Source organism: Acanthochromis polyacanthus, chromosome 12 (genome assembly GCF_021347895.1).
Source record: "Acanthochromis polyacanthus isolate Apoly-LR-REF ecotype Palm Island chromosome 12, KAUST_Apoly_ChrSc, whole genome shotgun sequence".
NCBI classification, from domain to species: Eukaryota; Metazoa; Chordata; class Actinopteri; family Pomacentridae; genus Acanthochromis; species Acanthochromis polyacanthus.
In genome coordinates, this window is record NC_067124.1 from 30619758 (window position 1) to 30629941 (window position 10184).

At 37.6% G+C, this 10184-nt stretch overlaps 3 non-coding genes across 3 annotated transcripts; all 3 read left to right on the forward strand.

Annotated features, from left to right (window-relative positions):
* Positions 1–2460: 2460 nt before the first annotated feature.
* On the forward strand, positions 2461–2532 carry trnae-uuc (transfer RNA glutamic acid (anticodon UUC)). The gene has a single exon. It is a non-coding gene; the product is annotated as a tRNA-Glu (tRNA).
* A 1524-nt stretch (positions 2533–4056) lies between these two features.
* trnae-uuc (transfer RNA glutamic acid (anticodon UUC)) lies at positions 4057–4128 on the forward strand. Its single transcript has one exon. It is a non-coding gene; the product is annotated as a tRNA-Glu (tRNA).
* A 3041-nt stretch (positions 4129–7169) lies between these two features.
* On the forward strand, positions 7170–7241 carry trnae-uuc (transfer RNA glutamic acid (anticodon UUC)). Its single transcript has one exon. It is a non-coding gene; the product is annotated as a tRNA-Glu (tRNA).
* Positions 7242–10184: the final 2943 nt, after the last annotated feature.

The following is a 10184-nucleotide window of genomic DNA, read 5'->3' on the forward strand; positions in this document are numbered from 1 at the left end:
TATTTTTTCTCCTGCTGTTTTCTGAAATGGACATGTCTTTTGATTGTCTAACATCCAATTTATTGCAGGCCAAGACATAAATAAAGTTGGAGCTAAAGCTGCTAAATGTCCTTATTACCCTAGCTCAGATAACTGTCAAATTGTTCCAGATGGTTTTATCTGATGATTACTTTTTTCTTTATCAATAAAGTCATTACAAAGCCTTCGACATAGCTCTACAGCTTTTATATTTCTTACACTGTAGCTTAGCTTAAGTTTGTGCTGCTCATGTATTAGCACATAAGCTAACCAAGTTAGAAAAACCCTGGCTAAGATTAGTCTGAATAGGTGCTTTTCTTTTAGTTTCATGTGAAGATTACTGTTTGTTTTTTTGTTTTTGTTTTTTGAGGAAAAATAGTATTTTAAAAAATATTATGAACAGTTTTACATTTTACATTTAGCGTAGCTTCAGTTTGTGTCCATCGTGTTAGAATGCATGCACTTCACAAAGCTAACCAAGTTCCAAATGTTAACTGTCTGGCTAAAAGCTAATTAGCCTAGCTCAGATATCTTACAGATTGTCCCAACACTGTCTGGTTTTATCTGATGATTTAATGTTTTCTTATTTTAAATTTTTAAAGAAATAATACCCTTAAAAGTTAATTAAATGTATTATAAACAGCTTCATAGCTTATATGTCTCTTACACCTTAGCTTAGCTTCAGTTTGTGCTGCTCATGTATTAGCAAATGAACCAGCCAAGTTAGAACATAGACACATAGTACAGTATTTTGTTTTATTTAATGATTAATGAGATCAATTATTGAATTTCTTTTCTTGCATAGCCACTGACTGACTTTAGTAGTAATGTATTTATATGAGAAGCTCACTCAGGCAGTAAATGATGAGTCCTGTCGACAGCAGAACCAAAAGCAGTGCAATAATGCCGCACACAGCCAGACTGATCATCAGGACATTAGAGGTTGGATACGTCCTTTCTGCTTCACCCAGCCTGCTCTCTGCCCTACAGCTCACCACCTCCTCCTCCTGCTGATAGGGGATACAGGTGGTCAGACTGTACGGACCGGTTTCTGAGGTCTGGGGCTGGACGTCCAACCGGCGTCTGGTGACCGACAGCCAGACAACTTTGGGCAGTGGGTGACCCTCAACGTCACACCTCAGTGATCTGGTGATGCTGTCCGAGCCACAGGCCATCTCCACCACATAGAGGCTCCGAATCTGGGGTTTAACTGGTAAAATAAAGCCTCAGATGTAGTATGATTCAGGTGATGAGTATTAAAACACAGTTCTGTTTAATAGCAGTGCAGTAATGTACAGCTCACGCTATTGGAAAACTGAAACAAAAACATGCAAAAACATGTATGAGCAGATTCGTTTTCATGCAGAAATAAGATTAACTGGACAGTCTGTCACATTAAAGTCTAACATTTGGGCATATATGTCTGCATGGATGACCAGTTGGTTGAAGAAACACAAATCAACCACAAAAAAATAAAAAATAGATCCAAAGAGATGTAAATCAACCAACAAGAGACTAAGCAGGCCAAAAGAGACACAAATTGACCACCAATAGATATCAAACAACCATACAAAGAGGCAAAGAAATCAAAAAAGTTGATATTAAACAACCATACAAAGGGGCAAAGAGATCAAAAAAGCTAAAAAAAATAAAATAAAATTAAAAAAAACCCAAAGCAACCAAAATGATCAAAACAGATACAAAATGACCACAGAGATGCAAAAAAACCCCAAAGAGGCATAAATCAACCACAAAATGATGCAAAACAAGTACAAAATGACCATGAAGAGATGCAAATTAATTAAAACATGTATAATAAAACCCCAGAAATCAATTACAATAAACACCAAACGATCACAAAATTATCAAAAGAAAAGAGAAAAAAACAGCAACCAGAAAGAGGTACAAAACAACCACAAAGAGATAGAAGATAAACCAAAGGTCAAAACAGACAAATTAAACAGAGCCACAAAACAACAGGGAAAAGATACAACATAATAATAAAAAAGACATTAAATGACCACAAAGAGACACCAATCAACTATCAAGAGAGAAAACACGCCAAAAGAGACACAAGTCAATCACAAATAGTCACGAAACAACAAAAAAATGATCTAAAAAGACAAAATGACCATGAAGAGACAGAAGCTGACCAAAAAGAGTAGTAAAACAAGCAAAAAAAGATACAGATTATCTACACAGACACAAACAGCGAAAAGATGCAAAGTGTTTTTAAAAGACACAAAATATGCATTGACACACAACAAGTAATAAGAGACACAAAATCACCATGAAGAGACCAAAGTCATCCAAAAAGAGTCACAAAACAAGCAGAGAGAAACACAAATCAACCACAGTTCAACAAAAACCAACAGTTACATATAGAAAGCATTTAAAGATGTAAAATGGCCATAAATACATACACATAATACCTAAATGTGTTCCCATATGGTCTAGCGGTCAGGATTCCTGGTTTTCACCCAGGCGGCCCGGGTTCAACTCCCGGTATGGGAAGAAAATGTCCATTCAAGTCAATGAATTTTCATGTCTTGCTGTTGAGATGTTCTTGACCAGAAAGAGATGCATGTCAACAACACAAAAGATCATCAACTATAAATAGACATTAAGCACCTCAAGTGGTCATAAAAGACAAAACCAATAACCATATACCTCAAAACCAAACTCAAAATGACAACAAAGAGATGGAAAAAGTCTAACAGAGACATAACTTCACTGAAGATAAAAGAAAAAATAACCACATGCTGTCCTGTAACCAAAGGCCCTCACTGCTCCCAGTGAGGTGCTGCCTTCAAGTGGTCACTTCCTAGAAAACAATTACTCCTCTCTTTCTGAATCCTATCAGACCAGTATTCATTATTCAACATCAAAAAAATGTAAAAAAAAAAAAAAGATATATGGATATATTTAAAAAAAACAACTAACTTACAAAAATGTATAAGGAATAAAAGAAGATAAAAAGACATTCTTCAAAAATAATTAAACCATCACTTTTTACAGTGAGACACGCTTCTGATTTTCACACTGTTTCAAAATTAAGGAAAATCAAAGGACATTCTTCAAAAATAATCAACCCATCATTCTTCTGAATAAGGCATTCTTTTGATTTCTACACTGTTTCAACATTGAAAAATGTAAAAATGTAATAATGTAAGCATTTGGTTAATTCACACACATTCATTAGGTCATAGCGTATTGCATTATAAATCACAGGTTATAATATCATACCGTGCTCTCTCATTCTGCTGCCACTCCTTCATAATTCCATCCTTATGGCTGACTAGGGATCCCATATCCATGACCAGGAATATTGACAATGCACTTAAACTAAAAAGTGACACTTACAAACAAGCAAAAAAGACAAGAATGTCTTCAATAAACACAAAGAGACCTACAATACACCAAAAAAGTACATGCAATAAGCCATTCAGAATGACTGCAAAGACAAACGCCAACCAAGACTGGTCACAAAACAGCCAAGATGATCATAAAACATACAAAATGACCACAAAGAGACAGAAGTCATCCAAAAAGAGTCACAAAACAACGAAAAATAAACACAAATTATCCGCAGATAGACACAAAACAATAGTAGAAGATGTAAAACGTCAGAAAAAGGCATAGAATGACCATAAAGACACACAACTGTGGTCCTATTTGGACTACAGCAGTGAGGATTTCTGGTTTTCACTCAGGTGGTCTGTGTTTCATTCCTGATATGCAAATAGACATGGGCATGAATTTTCATGTTCTGCAGGGAGACCACAAGTAGATTTCCATATTTTGCAATTAAAGTCCCACACTGAGTCAGAATCCAAGACTTACCTGTAGGTGACCCCAGTTGAACTCCAAGTACAGCAACAACTACCTTTGTGATAATTACTCTGCCTTTTACTCGCCATATTGAGAACAATCTCAGCAACAGTCTGAAGCTGAATTAGGATCATGTGAACGTTATTACGTATCAATCAGGAGTTGAACCTGAAGACCAACTGGATAATTCTGAACAGCTCTTAACAGTCCCATATGGTCTAGCGGTCAGGATTCCTGGTTTTCACCCAGGTGGCCTGGGTTCAACTCCCGGAATGGGAAGGAAATGTCCCTCTAAGTCAACAAATTTTCATATCTTGCCTGTAATGTAGAGGTGATCTTGACCCAAAGAGACACATGCCAAACAAGACAAAAGACGTATCAACCAACTATAAGTATAAATTGAAAAGGGAAACAGAAAGAGACATCAAACAAACTAGAAAAGCACTCAGAGAGTGCAGACCTCCGCCAAGGATAGAGAGAAAAACAGGAAACCCATGCAGTAAAGGATCATGAGCTGGAATCGAACATGTGTCTCTGACACAGTTCTGTTCACGGATGACCTTCTTAAGCAGTTGAGCTATCTGGACAGCTTCCTCCAATTTGTTGGACGACATACTAACCTATGATGTTTTTGTCATATTTTGGACCACATACTAAAACATACTAAAGAATTCAAAGTGATCCAGAATCCAGGATCCTTTCCGGATTGCCACCAAAATTAAATCAGCTCTTCCTCTTACCATAGTCTACATCCCCTCAAAATTTCATGTGAATCTGCCCAGGCGTTTTTGAGTTATCTTGCTAACAGACAGACAGACACACAAACGACGGGTGTCCCATAACCTCTTTGGCGGAGGTAATAAAATGATAAAAAACACAGAAGTTAACCATGATAGATGCTAATAAACCCAAATCAATCAAAAAAAGATACACAATCCGCCAGAAACTATGCATGGGACCAAAATGTCTGCTTTGTCCAACAAATTTCCATCTCTGACAGCTGACCTGTGATGTTGGAGAGTAACCTTGTACATAAAGAGTGCTTGTAAAATGCTGACGACGTTGGCACAATTCAAGCATAACGTCCTATTATTTTGTTTCTCCCAGTGGGACAAATCCTGGGTTTAACAACCAGTAACACTGACCACCAACACTCAGAGAAATACTTAAATACTCAGATAAAAAAAAAACACAATCATTAATTAATTTCACAGCAAAATTTGCAATGACAGTAATAGGAATCATGTGGAAGTTTAGGACGCCTGTGACAAATGAATGAAATCAGGGCCACAGCTGCAGTTACACTGATATTATTCTCTAAGTGCTGGATCGTTTGTTGACATTTACATGTGAAAATGAATAACCCAAGGGTCATTTAGTAGCAGCTCCTCAGCTGTGAGGCCAAAGTGATCCACTATGATTTATTAATCATAGACACTTGAAGTACCATCAGTCTCTGTGTGTCCACTAACAAATCAGAGTGAAATCTGGAAAAAAAAAGAAATAAAAATGGGCATTTTTATTTTTACTTTACTTTTATGTTATTGAAGCTGCCCCAAGAAGTCTGAGTTGTGGCTCTATCAAATCTGATGCAGCAGAAATGAAGCACAACAATTCTGCATCCATGTTGTCCACAGCAGAACATACTTATTGAATCAGCCAGGTACCTTTACTACCAGTACATGAAGCTTAACTACAGGCCAGAAAACTGTATAGAACCCAAGCAGATTTGAAATTCTCAGAAGAACTTACCTTCAACATAAAGATCAATCTTCTTTTTCAAATGGTTCCTCCTCCCTTCCAGCTCCACTCGGCAGAAGAAAGTTCCGTTATCTGTCAACTGTACGTCCCTGATGAGGAGCGATAGCTGCCCCCGCCGAGGATCCCCATCCAGGGAGTACTGTAATCTAGACCCTGAACAGTCATTACCTCTCTCCACTGAGTCATTTTTTACTGAACACTGAAAGAACGGTTGGGTCTTTGGATCTCTCGCCAGCCATTTGACAGTGATATTTCCAGAATAGTTCTTCTGTTTGTGAGTGAAGGAGCAGTTGAGGATGGCGTCTTCTCCTCTGGACACAGCGACCACTGGAGACACCGTCATCTCCAAGGCAGAAAGAGACCCTGAAGAGGACAAGCACATCTGGAGGTTAGTTTCATGTTTGAACCGTTCACTGAATATGAAAGATGGTCATCCCAGAGAGCAAGGAATGTTCCTGCAATGCTGGTTAAAAGTACCTTAAAGTTCTAAAAGTGTTCATAATTTTCAACAATATTCCAATCAGGTAAAAAAATCTGCTCAGACACTCAGAGGATGTTTGGATGTTGTCAGGGCCACAGATTAAGTTGCACAACATGAAGTGAAAACAATTCTCAAACTAACATTGGAAAATGATTTTCAAGATGTTATTGAGTTCTCTGATGACAAAACCCTACCAAAAAACATACTTGTGCTGTGATATACTAACAAAGTACCATACTGGTGCCCAACGTTACATGATAACAAAGGGAGGATGTTCAATATGTGATATTTGAAAAAGCGACAAAAAAAGAGGGGATTGTTGTCTAACTATGTTTTTCGAGAACACCATCTTCCCTTTAAAAACAACATTCTAGAAACTATAAAAACTACCTGCTGAAAACATTTCTAGAACTTTGCAAGAGTCTCTCACAACGTTTGTAAAACAGAGGAATTCTAGCGCAGATAGCCTTAAATGTCTGCGTAGATTCTCAGTCATCCCAGTTATGGTGATTGTGCTTCAGTCGAAGGCGACTAGACTTGTTTTTTTTTTTTTGTTCTTGTTCTTGGGGACATTTCATCCAACAGGCTTCTTCAGATCAGGTATTCATCTGGAGGTGTCCACAGCAGCACTTATCGGTTACTTTTAATGCAGTCCTTACGGTGAACTCCCATGTATACAGTTGACCTCATAGACTAGTGTGTAACCCCAGACTGCCTTCAAAATCTATTGAATTGAAGTAAACTAAACTCATGTTAGTTCAACTGCTAGTATGGCAATATGCATCTTTGTGGTTAAAATTCAAAGCTTTCCACACTGAGGGGTAGTCTTGAAAACTGTTTGAGGTTAAATTGAGACCACAGCTCAACAGTGGAAAATCATAAGTTCTTCTTCTGCAGCACATCTGTCTCTGCACTGGGAGGTGAACCTGGTAACCTGAGTCTAAACCAGGAAACTGGGCTGTTAAACCAAAAGAAAGATTAATAAAGTTTTCTTATGTCTGCAAGAAATGGATCCAACACGCAATATGAAGCGCTTCTTAAAAATTCATCATTGCAGCTCTCAGGTTTATATCTCAGGTCCCATATGGTCCAGCGGTCAGGATTCCTGGTTTTCACCCAGGTGGCCTGGGTTCAACTCCCGGTATGGGAAGATTGCAATTTATAGTGATGTGCAACTGTGTATGTTGATGTGCAGCATTGTTAATTAATTATCAAACTGAAATGCCAGTAAATCTGTTTGTGCTGGTGACCTGGGTAAAAAAAACAGGAATACTGCCAGCCCTGCAGGCTGACACCAGACAAATTTAATCAGTACTTCAGGTTTTGTGACACCACTTGTTAGGTACTTATATTGCAGTCTTGAAATTACTCCAAGGCAGTTTCACCACAGTTGAGTCTTGGGTCATTAATGGACTGCGAGTCTGGCAACCCTATCTCCACAGAATTCATATAAAACTGAATTTCATTCTGCTGTTTTTCACTATGCTTTTGTTTTTGTTTTTAGGCATAAGTCTGCACTTGGACCTTCACCTAGGAGACCAAGATTTGTGTCCTGTATGGGATGATTATTCTTAGCCTTATTCTTAAATGTGTGATTTTGGTTGTCACTTTCTGTTTGCTTAAGTTTGGAGAAAACACTTTCACAATGACAAGTAAATGTTAGAAGCTTGGGTAAATTTAGAAACTTAAATTGCTTGGTTAGGTTTAGGAGAATATTAGGGCTTTGGGTAAAATATGTTTGAAGCTTTTCCTAAATTTTCTGGGTTATCATGATGACATGCTCCACCACAGCTAATGTCTGGCAAAGATATATTGGATTGAAATGTCAAAAGCAAATGTAATGTGGCAAAATGTGGCTGGTAAGATGTACAGAAACATAATATTATGCAGACATGGATGGAATAAATACCTGGGAGTCACCATCAGTCAGTTAGAAGTGGGGAAGCCTCTCAAAACATCTTCAAGAACCAAGGACAAGTTCAGCTGTTCAACTGATGCACTTAAAGTACCTTGAACCTGCATTCTGTCTAAGAGCCAGCAGGGGGCAACCCCACTGTTTGCTAAACAAAGTCTGATTGCATTAAAGAGAAAATTAATATAATTCTTACTTCATATGCTATCTCAATAAACATTTGCCTAATGAGTTTATGGTCTCAGTTACTAGTTCAAATCTCCTTCCGTACTTCATTATGTTAATTTAATAAACTGTTGCCCTAATTTGGAGGAAAATAGACAATAAAGCAAGTTACGTTTGGAGGTATGTGGTGTCATCAAGTTCTCAGTCAGATCCATCCCTTCTCATTGCATCCCATATGAAAAAACCAAGATAGTGCAAAACTTGAGGCTTTAAAATGGTCGTTGTAAAAACCAGTGTAGGATGTCACAGCAGCCACATCCGTGAGCTTTAAAATAGCCTTCCTCTTTCAATCAAATGTTCCTCTCCCATTTATACTTTAAGAATAATCTCAGGATATTTTCTAAGACTTTTGGTTGCTCTTATTGGTCTTAATATGAAGGATCTTACCTGTGATGATCACAAACACAATGACAGTCTGCTGCCACATCCTCTGGCTTATCAGAAACAAAAACACAAGGTCAGACTCTCACATATTCAAACTAAAACTGTAAATTTAGGAAGTGTGAAATGTGTCATATGTAAAGCAAATATTTCCTGTTAGTTACAAAGAAGAAGTAAAAGTCAAGAAGGCCACACACAAAACCACGACCACATGAGTTTACATGTTTTATTGTATGTTTAAAATAAATGCATCAATAAACAACTAGAGAAATACCCTTTCACTTAACACTGTTCATACCCTGCTAGACAACTACCCACGACTCAATCAGTATATCATTTTTAAAAACATTTTCATGAACATAATTACTCCCTGTCTCTCATTTAAAATATGCATTGTACGTACATTGATGATCACTTATTTCATCAAAAAAAAAAAACGGGATTATTTCATTTTATGGATCAAATAAATCAACGGGCAGAATGATAAATAATGAAAACATTGTTTTGGATATTTGACTTGCCTGAGAATGCTCGCTGTAAAGCAAGAGATGCTAGGTGCTGGCACAAGACATAATATTCCAGTAGAACGTCAACTTCCATCGTCCTCATTCACATTGTTCAGGTTTAATATTTGTCGTTAGTTTGCGGTGACTGTAGAGGTGGTTTTTATCACTGAGTCCAAATGTACTGGAGCCGGACTGACGGTTTTCAGACTAACCGGCCCAACCGAACTACCGGCCTTGGTGTCCCGGTAAAAACTGGTTCTCACTCGTTCTCTCTCCGTCTACGGCTGCTATTGTCTCAATCAAACCGTGCCAACATCAAACACACAGAGCTGCAGATATTCACTGATCAGTTGTCAGCTGTTAAATAAACTGACAACTATTGGATCATCCATGAATTACTTTGAGGCATTTTGAAGGAGAAAAGTCTCAAATTTTCAGCCTCAAACATATAAAATCTGTGAATATTTGTGGTTGGTGTCCTTTATGATAGTAAACAGAATATCTTTGTTCTGTGGACAAAAAGAGACATCTGAAGCCGTTATTCTGGCTTCCGACTCTTTCTAAGCTAAAGAAGTGATCTATGAATCCAGATAATAATCATCAGATTAATCAGCAGTGAAAATAAGGGTTAAATTACAACCAATAACAAAGCCTTGTCTGTGATGTTTAGGCTGCCAGTGTTTGGTTTGGTTCATAGCATTGTTTAGACTGGAATTAACAGGATTCATGGATGGGTTTATGTAGAAAATAAAGAATTATTCTCTGAGGTCCAATCTTTCAACTATTACCTTCATGCCTGAAATCAGCTCATTTGAATGGATTGGTAACATTTCAGTCATAATGAAGGAGCTGAGGTTACTTTCTGATCAGTTCAAATCAGCATTATATGATTTTAACAACCTTTAAAGCAGTTTTTTTGGGGGGTAGAAGAACTGGATGGGTTCATGTAGATCAGAGGCCACATTCAGCCCAGTTTGATCTGAAGTGGTAAAAATCACAGCATAATAACCTAGAAATCACCACAACTCCACATTTTCTCTTTGTTTTAGTGCAAAAATGTTCACATTTA